The sequence below is a fragment of the Haliaeetus leucocephalus genome, unplaced genomic scaffold, assembly GCF_000737465.1.
Source record: "Haliaeetus leucocephalus isolate CR32 unplaced genomic scaffold, Haliaeetus_leucocephalus-4.0 Scaffold339, whole genome shotgun sequence".
NCBI lineage: Eukaryota > Metazoa > Chordata > Aves > Accipitriformes > Accipitridae > Haliaeetus > Haliaeetus leucocephalus.
In genome coordinates, this window is record NW_010972775.1 from 11,704,122 (window position 1) to 11,712,684 (window position 8,563).

An 8,563-nucleotide genomic window follows, 5' to 3' on the forward strand; every position below is an offset into this window, starting at 1 on the left:
CGTCCCGCGGGAGCCGCCCCTCGGGTGCGTGACCCAGCGGCCCCGAGCCGTGACTGAGCCTCGAGTGCCGCCGCGGACCGCTCACCGCCGGGCAGCTCCGCCCGAAGCTCCCCGGTATTTAGCCATCCCCGCCCCAGACCGGCCCATCTCCCTAAACGGCGCTACCCGCCATGTGCAAATTCCTCTAATTGGAAACCAACCCCCGCTCGCAGTGGCCCGTGACCCCCGCCCGGGATGACCGCGGGCCAAGTGAGCCCCCAGACAAGCGCTTGGCGGGAGCGCGGGCACCTCCCAAAAGCCAGTTTCGTAAAGCTCAAGAATATCTGCAGAGCTGTAGGGCGCTAACAATAAAGAAGCTATCGCGCACTTTCAGCTCTTCACCTTTACGTATCCAATAATGCCATCCACCCCGGCAAATGCCTGCTTGACCCTTAATTTAACTGAGGAGCGTCGTGCCCGTTGTTTGGGGACCATCTGCGTTCCAAAGCCAGTCACCACGGTCACTGCTTTCTCTCTACTTCAGAAAATTGACCGTAACTTCTTATTCAAATTTTATGCTAGGAATACTCAACGAATTGAAGTCATGATCTCTTAAAACAAAATGTGCCTTGCATGTTTCCTACATTTATAGTCTCCTTGTTCCTTCAAAAATCAGCGTAGGCACAAGTAAAGCACTCCTGCCTACAAGATGTTGTATGGTCTTTTTCCAAACATTTCAGTACTTCCAGCGTTAAGAAGATCCCCACATTCATGAGGAAATTAAGGCTCCTGAATCACCCCTTAACCTGCGTTAAGACAATTTGCAGACCAAATATACGGATGACCCTTATCCCTAGCCTGCTTAGGGGTGCTGGGACACTCTTCTAGTATTGGCTAAAAAGCTATCAGCTTGCACCTAAATTCTACTCCAACTGTGGATGTGATTGAGGACACACATCTGTGGATGTTCACATTATATGTCTGAACATATAAAACTACTGGGCTGGTTAAGCTGCAAGTCCAATTATAATTAGAGCATTGGAAGCTTCTAGATGGACATTTGTTTTATTCTTAAATATAAATAACAATTAAATCAGAATAGTTGTAATTCCAATATAAAATTTCAACATTACATAGGTCCATGCCACACACACACACTACTAAACATTTTGCATTCTCTCATCCTGGAAGACGCTCATTTATTTACGAGGTAGAATCTGCAACGTATTTCTCTCAGCTTGCCTTGGGTTCTTCAATCCCAATTTCTCTCTATCACTTGGGGGAAAAAATAGGTTTTTAAACAATATTTTTAAAGGAAACAAAGAATTTCTATCATTTGGACAAAGTTTAATCCTTTCACTAACCACAAGTACCAAAGTATTTCTAAAGGGGTCACCAAATGGTATATCAACACCTACTATATAAGGAAAACCATTCAGTCCTCTGCAGTGAATTTAGATTAGGGGCTTCTGGTTCCTGACCCACCAGAATCCATGCACTTCTTTCAAGGAAACCGTAAATGAAGGTTAAGAAAAGCTGAGCAGTACAGAGGTTCCACATCTTTATTGGAGTGTGTTTCTGGCAAGAATCACTGTCCTGGACAAATGTTAAGTTTTGGAAGTAAACTCCTTATGAGCTGCTGGGACTCTTTTGTCTGTCTGTCCTCATGACTGTCACACCAGGTGTTAGTAACACCTGAGATTTTGGAGGAAGCTCAAAGATACTATGAAACACTCTAATAACCTACATCCCAGATGAAGGTAGAAAGGCATGTCTAGAGGATTGATAAGAGGTGTAATTCTGTTCACACGTTAACCTTAATTAGATAAATAACTTGATATTTGTGATAATAATAATCACTGAAATAGTTAATGTTTACTCGAAATTGCTGTCATTACATTTTACAGCTCTCACTTCTACAGGATGAAAGGAAGTAATTCCCATGTTCAGGTTACTAAACCCTGTTACCAGACCTCTGCTTGATCGTGTTTTGCACAGAGCATCTCAGGTGTTGGAATCCTATACACCCTAACCCAGCATTATGGCACCAAGCAGCTGACGCTGAATTCCCATGCTCATGGGCCCGTGGATGCTAGTAACAGGAAGAATTATCAACTTTCTTACACATGGTTTGCCTACTTGTTCCGAATCATCTGCTGGCTATTTCAACTGCTACCTTCTCAAGTTTGTATGCCTTTTTGACCCAGCACACACACAGTTTTGTACCAGTAAAATTAGTTGTCACTCAATGTGTTTTGTAATAAATACTGATAACTACAATCCATACAGTGATACACATCTCTAAACGTAGAGGTGTTTTGTGTTAGATTTGCATAGGGGCACAGTTTAACTTAAAGCCTTGGGGAGTGCTACTAGCTTTGCCCTGTCCTCCTCACACCAGAACTCCTATTTATAGCATTCTGTTTACCTCAGTTGCCTGTTTCAGGATTTTTATGGGAGTCTTGCATCCTTTTCTAGAAGTCTCACATGTAATCACTCAGTATTTCTGTCTCCAAAGAACAATAATAAGAATGGGAGAACAATGCCACAAAGAGCTGTTAGGGAGCTGATGGGTGAATTGGGATTAAAAAGTGGGATTTCTCTGGTCTACAAAACTGTGTTGAAAAAAGTTGAAGTTTTTCTCCAGGAATATTTCTGCATATAAAATGATTGAAATAAAAATGTAAAAAGCTATTTGGCATAGTAAGTGAAAAAAGGAAAAACAGTATCTTTCTATGCTTGTATTTGCGCTGAGAAAGTCTCCTTCATTACACACTACTGATCCCTCCCGAGAATATTTTAAAATTATCTTTTGATACATGGGCTTCCACCATCTCTTCCACCTCTTTTCATGACAGGAACATGAACAACCTGTTCATGTCCTTACAGAAGAGAGACGTGGTCTCTGAGGAATGTTCCTGTTACAAGGGGATCCCTCATTTAGTACAAAACTGTTAAAAGTGTTCTGATCTGCTGTCCTAACAAATTCCTCTCGTTGTCTCCTAATGTAAATAGTGTTTCTCAGTTATGGGTAGGGTGTAAGGCATTATGGCTGTATATTCTTGGCAAGCAGAGAGCTGACAGCAGTAATTTACACAGGGAGCTGAGGATAATGGAATATTATTAGTGTTCTTGCATATATATCTAAATATAAGCAACTGTAAAGGAACTACTCCTGGAAGTCTCTTGTACAGGTAGTAGTTACAGAGCTAAAATAATTACACGTGTTCTAAGTCTCAGCATTCTTTTCAATACAGTAACTCTCCAGTAAATTCAAGTCTCAAGTCGTCATGGACAAACAAGTCATTGCTCTCAACTTGCTAATGACCAAATATGTATCACCATCCTTTTTGAAAGGATCATTTTAATTGGTCTTTGGTTTATCTCAATATTGGTGTTCATTTTGTTTCCAGTTAAGTCATGATCAAAAGTAGTTCATGAACACTTTCATCAGGTAGGACTTGTGAAAAAGTTCTATATTCCTGAAAGTCAGTTTGCATGGAACTTCAGAGAATGGGACTTCTGAGCCTCATACATTTTAAATCCTTTGACTTTTTTTTGGTAAATGACTGTTTTCAGTCAGACATTGTTCTCGTCTATATGATGCCTGCACGGTGAATGTGTTGCAAATATTTTTTTCTTGTTTTGGTTGCTATGGCACCTAAACATGATTAGCATTTTCTAGACCCTGTCCCTGCTCCAGAAAGCCCTGAGTACAGCTGGAGAAGTGTTGCTTTAACAACAGATTTGTTTTGTAAGTCATTTGACTTTTGCAGCTCATTAAAAGATTCCTTTTTGCACAGCCACAAGTATTTCCAAACCAGTCTGCATTGCCTAAGGCTGCACCCAACCTACACTGCTTTACTTCGCGCTAAAAAAAAAATTAACCCTACTCTGCAACTGACACCCTCTTTTGCATAGCTATAATGGACCTGAAGTAAAGCAAATATTATCTTTCCCAAACGCTCTTTTTGCAACTAAACATGATCTTTCCAGTCTGAGAAACGCGTTGTTGGGTTTTTTTTTACTTTGGAAGACAAAACATTTGACACTTCGAAAGGGCAAACTATCAAATGCAACAGCCTGTCTGCCGGCAGGCATCTTCCAGACTCGCTGCAGCAAAGCACAGCCATTTCGCAGCTAGAGCCCACCTAGTGCACAGACCTTCACACCTGCAGCTGCGGTGCTGATTGCTTCTTCCATCGCTCCCAATGTCCTTCCGACACCTTTCCAGTTTGCCTTCTCTGACTTTCTTGTTCCCCCTCCCCCATCCCGAATAAGTCTTCAATAACACTAACTGGCTCAGACACACACACACACACCCCCCGCTCCAGACAAAAGATAGTACAGATGCCTGCTACAGCAATGAAACTTTGTGCTGAGGTTTTTGTTCTGTGTGTTGTATATCTATAACCAGAAAAAACTGTGCAGCATCCTATACCTACAGCGTAGGATCAGTCACACAGGAGACCTGCTCTACTTGATCTGCAGGCATCTAACCTCTTTCCCCTACTGAAGACTTAAATCTCCCTAATTCTCATTAAAAAAAAATTTTTGCAGTGTCTTGCAACTCTTGACCACAGCTTAAGAGCCTAAAACTTAATCATATATTTTTTACCCCTAAAAGGCTGCATAACACCAGACTTTTGGTAGCACTTCTACTGGTCCTATATGGAAACAATTCACGTTGTCCCCTCTTCCCCCAAATCATTACTCTAGCTGCTGAAGTTACAAAAGAAAAAAAAACGAGCAACCTGCTTGCGTTTTGGTCCTTCCTTCCACAACACATGTGGTCCCTAAAGACAGGCTGAGTGCCCCTAACACACCCACCACCTCCCCCTTTCACAGTGAGGCAGTAAACACCTCCCTCCTGCAGGTCTAAAGAGAACCCATCCCGTCTAAGGCCTTAAGAAGGCCCTTGCCCTCTCCCTGTTGGCCAGGGGCTTGCCCCAACCCCGAGGTGGAGGAGCTGGGGACACACCTGGGGACACACCTGGGGACATTTGCCCTCCTCACAGACCAACTCTCCTGTCCCGCTCACACCAGGTGGCACTGTTGGTTTTCACTGTATGCATGCACTCTTCCACCTTCCCCAACCCTAACACTGAGGTGTGCCAGACTTAAAAAGCCATGATTTTCAACCTTCTTCAGTTTCTGAATCCCTAAGCTTTTCCTATGTGAAGAGTGGGCCTGTTCAGTTATTACCATGGGGAGATTGATTTGTAGAACTTGTTTTTCTGTCTCGTTCCTGGCAGTCATCAGAGGAGTGCCCTATGGACCTCCGGGACTGTAGACCACACGTTTAAGCCACCAGTGAAGGCAACAGCTAGTAAAAGCATGGCCTTCGGACAAGCACAAAGAGAGGTTTAGATCTTTCAAGACTACAGAAAAAAACATGGTAGAACAGAGGTGTTTATCCTTTTTTAAACGTTAAATACCCTGAATTAAACTACATAAAATAATTCCTACTTGCAATTCTGATCAATACATAAATTAATATATAAGCCTCCCTCTTTCACTGTGCCCCCTCTATTACTGCTTTTACCTCCCCCATATACTATTGCCTTCTGATGATGCATGTTCTCATGAACTTGCTTAGACTTGCTTAAATTTGCTTAGGAGGGGAGTTTCAACTTGATCTGTTTCTTCTGTGCACACTATTCTTCACTGACTCTACCCTCATCAGCCCATTTGAAATTTCTAGGAACTAAAGGAAGGGAGAGTTTGCTTGTGAAGGAGCAATCAAAGAGCTGTTTAAAGCTAAACTGAAAAGCAAGTTACAATGGAGGTGGTTATCCCTTACAATAGTTACAATTTCTTGACACTTACACCACTCAAATGATCCTTAAACATCGAAAACTATTAACCAGCTAATAGCTCTAAGAGTTCCCTATTGCCTTTCACTCATTGGCCCCCACTTGGCTTTAAGTGTATTGCCCAACCTTAAATTAGGCCAGTTGAATTTGCAAGGTCAATGTACCGCATTACTAGATGATTATAAAATCTCTGTTTCTGTTCATGGGCTCTCCTTTGAGGACACACAACACTCCTCAAAATAAGGATTGAACCAATAGCAAATATGATTGAAGTCAGATGGAAGTAACAGTTATTGTTCTGTTGAATACAAAGAAGATGGAGCCTGATAAAGAAACTGAAAGTAGTGAATGCTCCATTTGTCCATTTATCCAGAACCATTGTATATGCACTGCTATCCTATTTGCCTTACAGAAAATCACTGTTCCTGTGCAAGAGCAAAACTAGTGACTTTCAAGTGAAAAAGCAATGAAATCCAGGAAAAGATTAATTCATTTCATCACTTTTCCATTTTAAAATATAACCTCTTGAACAGAAGCAAACAGTGTTACTTGTCTGCTGACTACTGGTAGCTGAAGAAGGAGGCTCATTCCCTGTTGCTGGTGCCAGTTTCTTTTCTAGTTTCATTTCCATGAAAAGTGGATCTCCAACACATAAAACCAAAAGTAAAGTCTTTAAAATAGAACATGAGTGTCAGATTCCTATAAATAATCTCTTGATTTCAGCAACCTCTGCCACACCATAGTACAAGAGGGGCAATTATTTCATGATTAAAAAAAACCCTCTTAACATTCACTCCTACAAGAATAACGAGAGGAAAGGATATCATATCTTTGGAGAGGAAGATCCCACAAGTAAACCTTTTCCAAGAGAAATGGTAGTGAAAGACCCAGCATCCATGCTCAAAATCTGACAAAAGAGGCAAGACGCATCCACTCAGAGGTTATGAGTTTCTACTGTTAATATTGCCCCTTGTTCCCAGCCAGAGCAGACATAGTGGTTCTGGCTACTCCAAAGAGCTACTTACAGTAAGGTTCTCCAAGTATAGCAATGCTCAACAATTATCAGAAAAGTCTGAATTTATGTCACTCTCCCAAAACAGTTGTGCTATGTTGAGGGGGCACCATGTAATTCTGAGCCCTTGTGTGTTTGCTCATCCCAAAATCCCAAGCCATAGCTGTTTCCCACTCAGGAGAGACCTTCATGGGACCCCAAGTAAATCAGGGACAGGGCTAAAAAAGAAAACTAGAGCTCCTTAGGAACAGAAGAGGCTCTTTAAATACATATTCTGAAAGCACAATCTTATACTATTTAAAACAATCTATTTATAAAGTTTTCAGGGATCTTTAAGTATGAGAGGCACTTCAAAAATTAGCTTGACTTATAATTTCAGCAACAGACATTGTTTACCACATGCCTGATGCTGCAACATTAGAAGATCAAACTACTAACCATTAGCGAGTGCACAGTTAACCATCAGTTTAACCATTAGTTCTATTAGCAGGAGAAAGCTTTTTTTTGAGACTACCCAGTGCTCAGAAGCCCACTGCAGACACAGCAGAGGAATCAGGCATTAAAATGGCAGGCAGTGCAAAACCCCACCTCGCATTAGGAAGAAAAAGGTTTAACCTATCCTAGTGTTATTGCATGCAGCAACAAACAGGTGGAGTTTGAAAATTATTTTGTAGAGAACAAATTCTGCTAGTAGCTCTACAGTAGCCTCAAAAATCTCGTGATGCATGGTGCTATGATAGAGTCCTGTTCCACTGACCCACGTGCATCCCTGCAGGGGCGTGTTCACCAGGGTGGCATACAAGTATGGAATCACTATCATTTGAAACAGATTTGCTGTTTATTAGTGCAATATACAGATCCAGCTTTGGGAAAAGAAATCCTCTTTCCTTCTCCGCCTTCAACACCTGCTGTTGTGGCAAACGGAAGCCTCTCTAATATACAACGAGCATCAGCTAAACACAGCTAATGAAAGGTTATCGAGTGAGGTCTAGGCTTCTGCACCAGCAGCACCTCCCATCTATATGTCGCCACATGTTCCATCCATTAACCTTGATTACTCTTAAAGCTACTGGGAGGACCCGAGGCCACGCTGCAACTGCAGCCCAAGAGGCTTTCAGCTCACCGCGCAAAGCAACCGGGCATCAGCGCGTAAAGCCCTGCCGGCCGATGGCACGGTGGCTCCTTCACGGCGAGCAGAACAGCCCCGCTGCGCCCAGCGCGGCTCTACAGGTCCCGCTCCGCACCGGCGGCAGGGCTGCGCCGCTCGGTCAACGGCGCCCCGCCGCCCGCCGGTACCGGGGCTCCCGGCTCCGGGAGGGCGGCAGCCGCGCTCCTGCGGGTACCGCAGCCCGGTCCTCCATGGCTGCAGGGACCACCCAGCCTCTGAGGCCCCGATACCCGGCCTGGGCGGCGGGGGAGCGGGGGGGAGGAGGGCTGCTCCCGCACCGCTCCGCAGCGGCCCGGGGCCGGGCCCTTACCGATGCGCCGCACGTAGTGTTTTGCAGGAAGTTTCCACGCTCCTCAGTTTAATCCGTGCAAAGGGGGGCTGGAGAGGAGCGCGGCTGAATAGCGGTGGAAGGGGGCGGGCGGGGAGGAGGAGGAGGAGGAGGAGGCGGTGGCAGCAGCGCCCGTGTTTAATTTTCTAATTAGGGCGCTCTGAGCCTCTCCCGGCGGGGTCGCATCGCCGGGCGGCGAGGGGGGCCCGGGCGAGCCGCCCCCGCCGCCCGGGACCACCGCCCGTCCCCCGGGGCCGGAG